Source organism: Epinephelus lanceolatus, chromosome 4 (assembly GCF_041903045.1).
Source record: "Epinephelus lanceolatus isolate andai-2023 chromosome 4, ASM4190304v1, whole genome shotgun sequence".
Taxonomy (NCBI): Eukaryota; Metazoa; Chordata; class Actinopteri; order Perciformes; family Serranidae; genus Epinephelus; species Epinephelus lanceolatus.
Genome location: NC_135737.1, coordinates 34,599,296 through 34,613,533, shown reverse-complemented (window position 1 = coordinate 34,613,533; position 14,238 = coordinate 34,599,296). Strand labels below are relative to the sequence as shown.

General features: G+C 41.3%; 2 long non-coding RNA genes across 2 annotated transcripts in view; both read left to right on the top strand.

Annotated features, from left to right (window-relative positions):
• Nucleotides 1-14,238, top strand: part of LOC144462752 (uncharacterized) — a 244,503-nt gene that overhangs the window by 66,162 nt on the left and 164,103 nt on the right. The gene's annotated exons all lie outside the window — the stretch shown is intronic.
• Nucleotides 281-2,904, top strand: LOC144462751 (uncharacterized). Its single transcript, XR_013490974.1, has 2 exons — nucleotides 281-374; nucleotides 790-2,904. It is a non-coding gene; the product is annotated as an uncharacterized LOC144462751 (long non-coding RNA).

The following is a 14,238-nucleotide window of genomic DNA, read 5'->3' as shown; positions in this document are numbered from 1 at the left end:
CACCACTCACCACTCTTGGATTAGCACTACACCATCAATCTTTCACACACACACACACACACACACACACACACACACACACACACAGATGATGGGTACACTGATGCCTGAAAGTAGCACAATTTCCTAATGACAAATACTGTTTTGTATAAACACATTTTTTGTATAAGGTAACCTTTGTAAGAATATATTAAAAACAATCTTCTAAATGTCTTCCCAAAAATGCTCAACTTGGTTTATGGAAATGATGTCATGTCTTCATTTTCAAGCAGGCAGAACAGCTGAAAAAAGACAAACCTGTCTTCCAGTGGAAACTCTGTATCTCCATCTTTCCAGCTGCTAAGCCCACTACCTTCTGGACTGGGGCTAATTGTGTAAGTCTGCATGCTGAAAAAGATAGGGACAAACACAGGGAATGAGGAGAAGGGAAAAAGGGGGCAGAGAACTGTCAAATTGAAGTGGTTTTAATTATTCCGTCTGGGTAAGGATTGCCTAAGACAATGTTGTTCAATTTGAATATATATATTTTTTACAGATTTATTTTATTTGCCTCATGTTAGCTTAATTAAGAGCAGACACTGCTTTATTGAGAAAGCCGTGTGTCCCAGGATCAGGAGTCAATTTAATGCATGAGCAGATTAAATCCTGTTTGCAATAAATTGCGCTCATGGCTTTCATTCTTGTCAGAGAGATTTGTGCTGATTTAAACCTCTGCCATAAGATGAGAGCTTTACACATCAGAGTGGTTAAATTCACATTTTGCCATGATGCTCATGTGCTTTCATTTAGATGCGGTGGCCTCGGATGCGCAACAAGATTAAAGTGGTGAGCCGATTGTCAACAACATGGACTTTTGTGGTGGGACGGAGATAAACTGTGAATGTGACAGTTAAAATGGAGCCAAGGTAACATCTCTGCCACATTAGCTGTCAGCGAGAGCCAACCACTAAAAGCCTGAGAACATGAAAAGCAGTGTGTATACATTTTTTTAAATAGATGTATTCTATCCATCCACTCGTGCCCATGCTCAAGAAAGATAACATTAGTATCACATTGGTCCTCAATTGACCTTCCGCTAAGCCCCGCCCCTTTGTGATGGTCCGACAAGCTGTCAGAGTAAGCATGGAGCCCACACCGTAACTAACTGCACTCCCTGAAGAAATATTATCATATTTTTTGGAGAAATGTCAAAGAACAGTCAAACAACATTCATCTGCGCCCACTGTGATGACTCACAGCTGGTTGAATATCAGCAAAGTTTCCCTGCTTCCCTTCACTGGTTCCTGTACAGCAGGGTCGGTCTTTTTTTCACTGTTATAACCATTAAAAAGCAAAAGCAGCATGTGTATACATTCAGTAGGCTATATCTTCAGTAGCTAGCTAGCTAACCCTACACTTTTCAGGGTTTGATTTTGGTTTTGGAACAGGGAAGAAACGTATATCTTTTTCCAACCTCTCCAGGTAACGAGTATCATTAATACACGACGTGCCCCAGACACAACATTTAGCTCCAAATCCACAAAACCAGCCTGAAAATGAAGGAAATTTGAAATGACTGCATTAGAGTCAATGGAGCACAGCTGTGTTGTTGTCGGACCCTGGTCTGAGCCGGCCCGATGCTACGATATGATTAGCCAGTCTGCGTTCGGGGGTGGGACATAGCGGAGGATCAATTGGTTCAGGTTGATTCAGGTTCGATTGATTCCTACCTAATATGCACTTGTCCCCGAGTACAACGGCGGAGCTCTCCCTCTCTTGCTGGAGTTTTCACTGCACATTGAAGGCTGCAGTAAAGCTGGAACTGAGGCTGTCTGTGGTGAGCTGCGCTGCCATCAGTGTTCACACTAATAAAACAAACAAGACTTCGGGGTCAAGTGTAATTGGATGCATGCCTGTGACCCTGATGTGAAAGCCCCCTTAGTGTGTCTCTGGGTGTGTTGGGACGAAAATATTCCCTTGTTACAGCTGTTCTGTAAGTGATTCAACAGATAACTTTGTAACTGTGAGTTGAATTGGCTTTCCTGACGTTACTGTCTGTGTGTGCATTTGTGTGTACACATGCATCGTGTACTGTATGTGCCTCATATTTTAACCTTTCAGTTATTTTGGTTCAGTGGGTGCATTAAACTGTGGGAGAGAGTGGCCTCCTGTGGTTTGTCCAGATCTATTAGCAACATGAAGCCCTAGCCTTTTCTGACTTTTTTCTTTCTACAAACTTTGCCACTGAGCCAAGATCAGAATGCAGGGAAGTCACCCACTGAGAAGAAAAGAAATTATATTGTGGGAAGCTACAAGAGATGTGCTCTATAAAGTCATACAGGGTCTGGATATAAGTCTAGATGTCAGTCAGCAGCATTCTTTGGGATGTTTTCCACTGAAACTGTGGTGTGATACTGTTACACTTGTAAAGTTTTACTATAAGAACTCAAAACTTACTTGACAACTATAAAGCCCAGCATGATTTTAAATGCCTGCATATGGCACAATGTCTTGAAAAACACCACAGTGGTCAGATCAGCACGTTGTATTATTAGAATCAGAATCAGAAATACTTTATCGATCCCAGAGGGGAATTTGTGATTTGTTACAGTCACTCCGATGTAAAGAGTAGAGAATTATAGGAAGTAAGAATAAAGTATGTAAATATAAAGCAATAAAATAAAGAAAAAATTGAAATAAAATGTCCATTATGCTACCATGTCTAAGGGTGCTTTCAGACCTATAGTTGTCTTGCTTTGGTCTGAATCAGGGACTAACTTTGTTACAAAGTTGCATAATTGCCCAGAGTTGGTTCATGTTCTCACGGCAGCATTTACAAGCGGACCAGATCAAATGCTTGCACAAGAAAACTGCTCTTGATTTGTCTGAATTTCCATTTGGGAAAAATCCAGGAAGTAAACAAAACGTTGAAGAAGAGTACACTTGCAAGATAAATGTGACACTTTCTAATGTCACAATGGAGGGACAACTATGCAGGTTGATTTTAGCGCTGCTCATCGTGGACTATATTGCTGTCATTGTTCATTTTAGTCAAACCATACAGTTTGAAAACGAGGCGCGGCTCCAACTAGAAAACAATGTTTTGATGCATTGGATGTGCTGAATGTGCATATTAAGGCAGTACAGGAGGAGGTGCACATTAATAATCCTCCAGGACTGTAACATGCTCATGTTTAACCCAAACAATGTGTCATGTGACTGCAGTTGGTTCGGATCGAGGTCGGAACATGTTCTCACGACAAATGAACCGTGCTACAATTTGGTTGTAACCAGACCAAGACCACCTCTTCATGAAAGTCTCAGTCTGGTTGCTTTGGTGTGCACCCAAGTGCTATTGCTGTGTTCACACCAGGGTCTGCCCATTGGTCCGACAGCCCATTATTCCGACAACCCATTGGTTCGACATCCCATTGTTCCGACCATATTAAACCCATTGTTCCGAAGTCCTGTTGTTCCGAAATCATCATGATGCCCTGTGGTTAAGGTCTGGTTAGGTTTAGGCACAAAAACCACTTGGTTAGGGTCAGGAAAAGATCATGGTGTGGGTTAAAATGAAAAAGAAAGTGGCAAACACATAAGCCGTGAGCCTGCTTCGCCTCAAGCCTTTCCCAGCTGACCCAGAGCCGGTCGCGGCGCACCATCAAGGCAGAAATATGCCCGCCGGGAGCTGTTCAGCACCGCGGAGAGCTCCCCACACAACCCGGACCCCAGAGTTAATAACAGGAGGTTATGGTGTTTCATTCTCTCCTCTCTATGGCACTTGTATTTCGACCAGTAGCCTACTTTTGTTGCGTTTGCTGATCCTCTATGGTACACAAATACAGTATAGCCTAGTATAATCACATATTGGAACAACAGGACGTCGGACTAATGGGCTGTCGGACCAATGTCATGGAGCCTTCACACCTGCCCAAACGAACCACACTTAGGGAGCAAACAAACTTGAGTTCAATTGAAGCCAACCAAACAGGGCAGGTGTGAAAGCACCCTAAGATATTAAAAATATTAAAAATAAAATATATATTGTTGCTGTGCTGAGGCTGTAAGTGTGATTATGTATATTTTTTGTAACTGCCTATCCTGTCAGGGGGTCATGGGGGTGCTGGAGCCTATCCCAGCTGACATTGGGTGAGAGGCAGGGTACACCCTGGACAGGTCGCCAGACTATCACAGGACTAACACATAGAGACAGACAACCATTCACACTCACATTCACACCTACGGACAATTTAGAGTCACCAATTAACCTACATGTCTTTGGACTGTGGGAGGAAGCCGAGTACCAAGCGAAAACCCACACTGACACGGGGAAGAACATGCAAACTCTGCACAGAAGGGGCTCCCCCACTCCAGGGTTCGAGCCCCCCACCCTGAGTTTGAAACCAGGAACCCTCTTGCCATGAGGTGACAATGCTAACCACTGTACCAGCGTGCCACCACCTTTACTTTATTTCATTATTTCTATTGTCTATTTTATGTCACCTTTTCAATCTGACATTTTCTAATGTTAAATAATTGTACCAATGTTTTTGCAACTTTTTGCACATATACAAAACTCTATGTTGAAAACAAAGTGGGATCAGTTGAGATTCAGTTCCCTATTAGCAGCATAAAAGAAGCTGCTGGATTCACAACATCCTTTTCAAAATGTTTTGCTTCATATTTTTTAGTTTATGTTAAAACTTTTGGTCTCCAACCTCCATGTTTGGCTGTCACTGCAAACTACCCACACATTGGATTCACCGCACCACAATAACTGTCAGCCACAAAGACACGGAGGCTTGTACTTCTCTTCTTCCTATCCAATATGTCTGGGTCCTCACCTACTGTAAACCCACTGCAAAATGAGAATCTGTAAATCAGAATGTTTAAAAGTAATAGCGAGACTTTTTGTACCAATCTACAGCTCTTATGTCAAGGTCTGAATCAGCCTCTAAATAAGGACATTAATCACACAGCTGAGACACAGATGACAGGATAAAGACTATAAACCTGCTATATATACACACATAATTTTTCCTGTTAATGTATGCCCCATGTCCTGAAACAGCAATGAACACTCTGCTATATTTATCACTATTAAATATAAAGCAGTGCATGGTAGACACATCACCCATAATGAAGACTTACTGAGATGGATGTGCTGCTGCTCCGTGTCTGTGCATCCATGTATTTGAATTCCTGTGTGTGTGTGTGTGTGTGTGTGTGTGTGTGTGTGGGGGTGTGAGGGGGGTCTTTATGAAGTCATCATCACATAAAAAATGGGTGACTTAAGATAATGGTTGTAAAGACTGTGCTTGTGTTGCTTTGTGTACAATAAAATATACTGTATGTGTGCTGCCTCTGGTTTTCTAAGTCTATAATTAAAGTGAAATGTGTTATTATTTCAACAATGGCATTAATAATCGAGGCTGACGGTGAATGACATTGAAAATAAAAATATGTATTTATGTTCTACAGAATCGATGGATGCTTTTACCCAGCCAAGCTATTATGTCACAAATGATTACAGACACAGGATGTTGTTCTCTGTGGAAAATAAGATGGTATGGAACACACTGTGAATGTAATAGCAAAGAAGTGAACTGACTACTGTGATCAGGGTATGTGTCCAGTGGTGGAGCTTCCTTTAGGCGACATAGGCAACCACCTAGGGTGCCATTCACCCAGGTCTGGCATTGTGTGTGTGTGTGTGTGTGTGTATCTTAGAGGCTGGTGTGTGTGTGTGTGTGTGTGTGTGTGTGTATTGCTTCACAGTGCCAGGATGATACACTGAAGCTGATATGAGGCGTGGTGTCACACATCGTCTCGATTAGTCAGGAGAATTACGAGGCTTCAAACCTGCTCTAATCATGTAGCACACAGTTTAGCGACACTCACATGAGTGCTCGCACATTTCAAACAAGAATGTTGAAAATGCTGAAGGCGAGAATTCAGCCACTTAGTCAGCCCCTTTACCTAAAAGCTTCGGTTATTTAAAAGGGTAAAATAATGTCACTTATTGAGTGAAAAGAAGTTTCTTGTTGCTTGCAGAATTTGGTGAACTCTGTCGATATAACTGATGTCTTTTTCTTTTGTTAAACAGATGTTTTGTAGACTCATGTAAACTCCAGAATTCAAAGTGAAAGTGTCCGTGAAATTAAAATCCCATTAGTTTTTGCTACCTGCATGCAATTTTTGAAACAACAAAAAAAAAAAAAAAGCTTCTGTCCTCATGACCCTGAAAAAGGAATAAACAGGCAAAATGAATAAATGAAAACATTGTTTGGTTGACTTCAGTTGGTGGCATTATTTAGCAAGACATTCAAAATTATATTAGTTTCTTGAAGGTGTTTTCTGTTTTTTTTTTCTTGTCCGACCTGTTATTACGATTTATTGATGGTATTTTTGCCTCAAGCCTCACAATGATGCAACAATAAAAAAGTATAGACTTAGAAGAGGTATACACACCCATACCTGAAAACAGCTATGAATATCCGAATAGAAAACTGCAGTATTGTCTAGACCACATTTAGCACAAGACACAAAAATACCCAACACATACAAGCACAAATTGGAGCACATGTTCTCCTTGAGGATATAACCCTTCCCAGTTTATCGATTAACTGAACTGACTGATGAGAAGTAGGGCACAACATGAACACAAACTAGTAGAGCAAAGAGAGGGAAGGAAAAAGAGAAAGAGAGGGAAGGAAAAAGAGAAAGAGATGGAAGCAAGAGAGTCTAACAAACACCCCAAATTAATACTTTGATATGAGGGAATTTGAAGCTGTGCAAGTACAAAGAGGCTGAAAAGAAATGACCATTACCACTTTTTCTCTCCGCACACTAACACCATGCTGGTGGATTTATACTGTACTGTATGTGCACCCAGAGATCTCTGGGAGCTCATTTACAGCTTATTCCAAAGCTTCACAAACATACTGTAGCTACAACTATTGTCTCCCTACTCCGATACATAGAAATCTGCAGCATGTTAGCATTAGCCATATGTACAATATGTGTCCAGTTTGTTCTCTGTTCTCTGTCAGTGTTTCTGTTTGTCCATGCAGCATGCGTCACAGTCATAAAGCAGTTTACCAGTCCCACTCATTTGTCCTCTGACCCCTGTATGAAACCACTATAATGTCCAACAGCAAAATCAATAAGGATGAAAGATTTGATCGTCACATTTTTGCCCTTTGGCGACAATATTATTATTATCTCCTCCCTTTATGTCTTTTCCCTTTCAATTTTCTTATTTACTCCCTCTTTGTCCTGCACTCCCCTGTCTCCTCCTTCAGCGAGCCTCCCACCACCTTCTCCATTCTCTCCCTCTTTCCTATCCTTTGTCTGGTCTCTTTCATCCCCTCATCTTCCTCCACTTCTCGCTGAAACACAGTAATGGATGTAATTGTGCCTAAGGCTGTTGGGATGCTGTAAACATCGTCAGTCTCTTCTTCCTTATCCTCCTCATCCTCCTCCAACTTACTCTCAACTTCCACTCCACAATCTGGAGTTTCACAGAATGTTACTGTTTTTGCAGTGCTGTATTTCAAAAGGGATCCTAAAAGTCTGTCTAAAAGTTCTGATTGGCTGAGCTGAACTGAAACTGCACCTCTGTAAACTATGTGCTTTTATGGCTCACTGTTTACTATTGCAGCAAATATCCGTGCTGCATCCCACTACTTCCAGCTAAAAACAAGGAGATGGGGCTACAATAGGCTTATGATTTTTGACCTGCTGGTGGTAGACTCATAATATGGCAAAAAATGCATTCATTGTGGACTATACTTTTTCAATTGTACAGTGATGGCCACTGATGATGCACCAATGAAGCATCATTATGCATTCTTATACTTAGCTGTAATCATTATTTGTCAAATAGTCGATTCCAGGAATGTGACTTTAGTTTAGGATACATTATTCTCATGGGGAAAAGTAGCTAACTAGCTAAGTACCAACATCGACGACTGTAAATCAGTCCATTTTTCTGTTGCTTATCTGGGACCAGTTACATATTGTTCGGTCAGGTTGTGCTCCACCGGGCCAGGACATCAGCTTGTTGGTGAGCTACTCTCCCAGGTTTGGCTCCAGAAGTGGGTGCTGGTTTCCCTTTTCCAGGCAAAGTGCTGACACTCCTTTTTGGCCAACGGTCTGTTTAATAGTACCGTAAAATGTGAACCTGTAATACGATATGATATGATGTGATGCAATTCAAATAAACACAAGAAATTTGTGCTCTAGATAAAGGATCAGTGCTCAGTGAATAATCTCCTAAGCCCTATGATAAGCTATTATGGCAAGGCTTAACTATACAGACCAGTGAGCAGTGATAACTAACACGTCTTTGGGGTCATCATGTGGGAACCTCCTCTCACCAGTGTTTCATCTAGTTGGTCCCACGACACCTCCAGGAGGCTAGACAGTGATCAGTGATCTCTGGCGTCCCAGAGACACTCCCCTAATGCCAGCTCTCACTGCTCCCCGCACCAACCCAACAACCTCCTTTACCTTACTTACACATGACTTTCTCAGCCCAAACAGCACTGCCACCTTCAACAGACCCAGGCTCTGTTTATGCGAGCTCCAGGTAGCGACTGTGCCGATACTACCTCTCCTAGCACATTCAACATACCCTATTTCACATGCTACATATCATAATTCCAAAATAAGATAAAGTTAAAGGAGATAGAGAGGATAAACTCACAGGCTTTCTCAGCCCAAACAGCACTGCCACCTTCAACAAACCCAGGCTCCGTTTATGCAAGCTCCAGGTAGTGACCGTGCCGATACTACCTTTCCTAGCACATTCACCATACCCTATTTCACACACTACATATCATAACTCCAATTTAAGCTAAAGTTAAAGGAGATAGAAAAGATAAACTCACAGAATAAGTGAACACACTCACCTTGCAGCATGGTCTCAAACAAAAGGGATTCAAATAGGCCACTCCCACACTCAAATAATCTTCCTCTTCCTGGATTTTCTCCTGAGAGGACTGATTGGTGGATCTCTTCACCTGATCTCAAGGGGTTATGTAGCCTGCCTAGTAGTTCCCCCGCTGGCCCCCAACTGACATTATTCTTCCTCATCCAAATCCACTGACTAGATCTAGCTGCTTCTTTTGACATTTTCTTCACTGTCTTCCTCAAACTCTTTCCCCGCACTCCGAGTTCCCCCAGGAGCGAGACAACTGATCTTGCTATGAATCTATGATATCATACAATACGATATGATATACCTAATTGTCCTCGTAGGGAAATTTTTCTTGGACTGAGGAGCTGCACAAGTATTGCTGTCTTGCAATAATAGTCTCTCATATGCCACAGAAAAAATTAAGAATAGGTTTATCATTAAGTAATGTGAGAGTGGATTCTGCACATTTGTATTCTTTGGATCTTGGCACTATACACAAGAAGTAGACTAACTCGGCTGTACTTGAAACATGAAACACATAGACTTTGAAATGTAATTTATGCTTCCAAACAAAAAAATCTATGTTTTTGAGATACACACTCCATGCAGCTCAAGATGAATTGTTGACAAAACAAAACATAACCAAGCTGTAGTAGAGAACTGACGGGGTTATCATATGTAATGTGCCTTGTGTGGGCATTGCCTGCAGTCTTTATGTATATATAGTAGTGCAGTGTATGTAACATAGGCACAGAAACATAGAACAAGTATTGTGTGTGTCTCCAGGGCTCCAGAAATGCATTGCATTCCTATTTCCCATAATCATGCTTTTCGGTCTTCACATCTCTTTTTTTCCCTTTGAATAACATGGGTATGTGGTTTTTATGTCCATCCCCATGGCCACAACATAGACCTCTCCTTCCACTTCAAACCACAAAAATAATATTACACAACCTCCCTCCCTCTTCCCCTCCTCCTCCTCCTCCTCATGAAGCACAACAGAGGTTCAGTATATGGTCTCATGTAAATCCCTATTGAGTTGCAATAACACAGTATATACCTTCGCTCCATCAGCCTAATGTCATATTGTTATTGACCATCTGAGAGATGATTGCTGCTGGATAATTATCTGCATGTATCACAAGCATGACTATTGCACAAGTCAGGGGACAGCTCATAAAACTATCCCACATAATGAACAACCAAATGATCTGCCAACAAAGGCATTTAATGACACCACAAATGTAAAGCTATTTCTGAGGCACAGAGGGCTACATTCAATACTATCACCACAGAAGGAATGCAAAGGGAGGTGATTGTGGTTCAAAAACAGCAGATGGATAGATCATGTGAATGAGTCACATTGGCTAGGGAACTGAACATTGCATCCATTATTAGGGCGGGCAGTCGATGGCAAAGGCAAAAAAAAAATTACATTGTACTTCTTCAGCTTCTGACAGGCATAAAGACTGAGGTACAAAATAACACAGGGACAAGCTGAAAGACAAACTGACTCGCAATAAGACGGATAGATGGGCAGACAGACGCAACGATCCACAAGCAGACAACTAAGCACGTCAGCCAGACAGGCGGGGAGAGAATCATCATAGAGATGGAGCAAGGTGGACAAACAGAGCGCATCATGGGCAGTAAAATAGCGTTTGTTGTCATGTCCATAACTTAGACTCCCCTGAGTTTTTACTCTGAAATGAAAATCGGACGTTGTAGTTCCTCCACTGGGGTGTCAGAGGAGAAAAAATCCATCCCTCTTCCCGCCTCTCCTCAGATCCCTCTCTAAATCTCATCTGGTTTCATCATAAAAAACGACAGGCTGTCTTGGTAAAGCATAGGGCTTATATCAGCATGGGGTCTGGATGGGCCAAAGACAAAGGCAGGACAAACAGGGCCAGCAAGGAGCTTTCCACTCTTGCATTTTGTTACTGCAGTCAATGTAAATCCCCCACAAAGTCAAAACTAAAGAAAACTGTGTTTGGATTTGAATTAAGAGTCAAGTTTGTGAAGTTTGCACATGGCAGCTTAGCGCATATTATAGATGTCTTGTGATGGATAGTGTGTATATGGGTGTTGACAGTGGATATAGCTAATCAGAGGCAAGTCCCCCGACAGTACATCTTTATGGTACTGACCCAGAGATTGTTTTATGTTTGCTTGGACCTGTCACCTTGTCTTGCCAGGAAATCTGTTTGTTCTCCTATCCAAACAAGACAGTTGTTTATTTACTGCTGTTTGAGTCCAGTCATGGTACATAAGAGTTGTTGTAGTGAGTCATAGGAATCAGCTCTTGGAAGAGTTCTGTGCTTCTCCATGTACATAGATGAGACTACAGGAAGCTTTGGAGTTCTCCTACATGCATGTCCTACTTGTTGACATTGAAATCCCCAGCTCTGATTGGATTGACACCTTTTATGATCTTGCTCTAAGTACATGTATGTTTGTCCTTGCAGATGTTATTATAAATGCTGTTGGATGTATTGTCACTTTATTTATCCTCATATGTCTTCTGCTTGTGTGGCAGCTATGAAAGAACTTGAGCAACCATTATCTCTATGGCTGAAACACAGTATGGGGTGGGTCACAGTTGGAGACCACTTATGTAAGTTTAAGGGAGGAATGGGCTCTCTGATGGAGTTGATGTAGTCCCTGGGTGTAAGCATGGTGTCAGTGATCGGTGTCCTGCCTAGTGGGCTGACTAGCCTGGAGTGGGCGCTGATTTGTCTGCATCTGGTATATTAATGGACACCTTACACTGACATGGTATTTCACATGAACAATTGAATCTGTCAGTTACTCTAAAGAAATATGGTTGCATTTTTTTTACAAAACCACCCACATACATCATAAGCAATGGAGCTCATTGTTGCCATGGTGCACACAGAGCAGCCATTGAACTTCCATTTAAGGTTGGTCCACAATCATATTGCAACCAACAAGTCCATGATTACCATGGTAAAAAGTAAGGTAAGCCACATTAGCAAATTTCACCCTCCCATCACAGACTCCACTGAAAAATGGACTCCACTATATTGAGCTTTCGTTTAGCACCACACTATCTTGCATTAATGACTTGCCATGATAATCTAGTTTGCTACTTTTCCTTTAGGGCGAGAAATTTGAATATAAAAAACAATACCTATAACACACCATGCCATACAGGCACACACAGCAAAACGGGTGATACAGTATACTGTTGTACTTACCTTTGATACCATATCACCATCAGGAGTTATGTTTACTAGCAGCACATAAAAGAGAAGATAAAAGCTCAAATCCAGGAATCAGCAACAGTATCAGACAGAGCTGTGTTTAAAGGAGTATTTCAATACGGACAGCCAAAGACCCCATGTCACGACTGGCCTAATCACTGTTCCACTGTCCTCTGTAACTCGCTGTGGTATCCCAGACTTTGTTTTTGGGGTTAACTGTCCATATTCTAAGATAAATTAGCATCTTCTACAGCAGGTGGTAGGCAAGTTGAGTGATCTACAGTTCCCATAACTTTTTTCCAGTGCAGCAGTGACATATTATACAATATAGTGTCTGTTTCTTTTCAGCTACACTCATCAGAAAAAAAAGACAAATCTGTTGCTTCTTCCAATCCTTGAACATATGTTTAACTGATGACAGGGCCTCAAATTAGCTTCCAATTTCCTGCTGAGAGTTCATGTTGGTTCTGCTTCATTGTCATGATTTCCACTTTTTGGCTTCAATCTCAGCCATCAAAAATGCTTTGACTCTATTTGACCCTCACTGTCCGGGGTGCTACAAACACTTTTGAATGTTAAACTAATCAAACATTTTTTTTAATGTCCTATTTGGAATATAGTAGATGCCTTTTTCAACCACACCATACCTTCAACAGTCCATTTTCCATTGCCCTAGCACACTGCCTGTTCAAGGTGGGAATGTTGCGCCTTTATTCCACCTGGCCGTTAGAAAATGTACAACTGTGGAATTAGGAGACAGTCTTTAAGCAGGCAGCAGAGGTAGCAACAGCTTCAAAATGACATCTGTGTAAAAGGGACAGCCAACAGGATGGGAACACAGATGGGACAGGTGTGCCATTATGTGTGACCGACCATTTTAAAATATTAAAGTAACACAGACCAAGAATTATAATGAGGTGCTGATCACTGGCAATGATCAGTGTTTGTTGATCTTGAAGAAGGCCCAGAGGCCGAAACGTATGCAAAATAAAAGAAATCCATATGGAACCAGAGTGTCCAACACTTGTTTTCTACAATCATATGTGTGACCGACCACCAGGAGATTTAAAAAGCAGCTAGAAGCAGTTAGCAGCTAACTCAAAGAGGAAGAACAGCAACTGTTCCTTACCCTTCAAGCAAGGGATGAGATTACCCGACATGTAACAGGGATGGTAAATTATTATTATTGCCATGTTATGCCATTGATTTTGTTTAGAAAGCACTGCCAACACATATGTTGATGTCACACGAGAGGCTGATGCTGTTGTGTTACCTATCCTGCCAGTCACACCTCTTTTGCTGCCGGAACACCAGCATGCTTTCTAAAATCACAAACTGGGGCGGCATGATGCTGCTGTTGATTGGCGACGTGTCGAAAAACCAAAGGCAACTTAATGAAGGGACTTCGTAGTGGGCCTATTGTGCGATCTTTGTGTTAATAGGGCTAGTGATTTATCTAAGACTCTTGCAGTTAGAAAAAGAAAGGGATGAAGAGTGGAGTCATTTTTAATGTGGTGCCTGGAAAAGAAATGTGTAGAGGTCCTGAAGCGGTTTATTAAAAAATAAAAATAAGAATAATTTGAAAAAAGTTTTAATTTAAGGTTTTATGTTCCTTATCTTCTATTTTTTTTAAAGGGCTTGAAATAAAAGGTAAAGTGAAATTTATTTATTCATCTATTTGTCTGTATCCATTAGAAAAGATTGCTGAAACCACACTGTATCTTCTCCTTTTAGGACAAGGGCAAGATGTAGCAGAAATGTTCCCATCTGTGAGATTAGCCATTTAAATTAAAGAAAGAGGGTTTTAAATTTCAAACTGCTGCTCTTTAATTGTAAAGTTTAGAATCTCAGAATGAGTGTGTGTTTTTCAATGTGTGCTTTAAATCTATTTGCATATTTGCCTTTCTGTTTGCCTGCTTAGGAGGTAGTTAACATTTTACAGTTACAGTGTTTACCGGTCTTCAAATGTCCCTGCAGCTGTCCATATGGTTCGGTATAATTTATAGTTCATCAAATCTGATTCCACTGAGTGATTCTGAAAATATTGCATTCTTACACTGTGCTCCTGTAAATGCAGATGTCCTACTTTGCATTGTTGCACAGTAATTACAT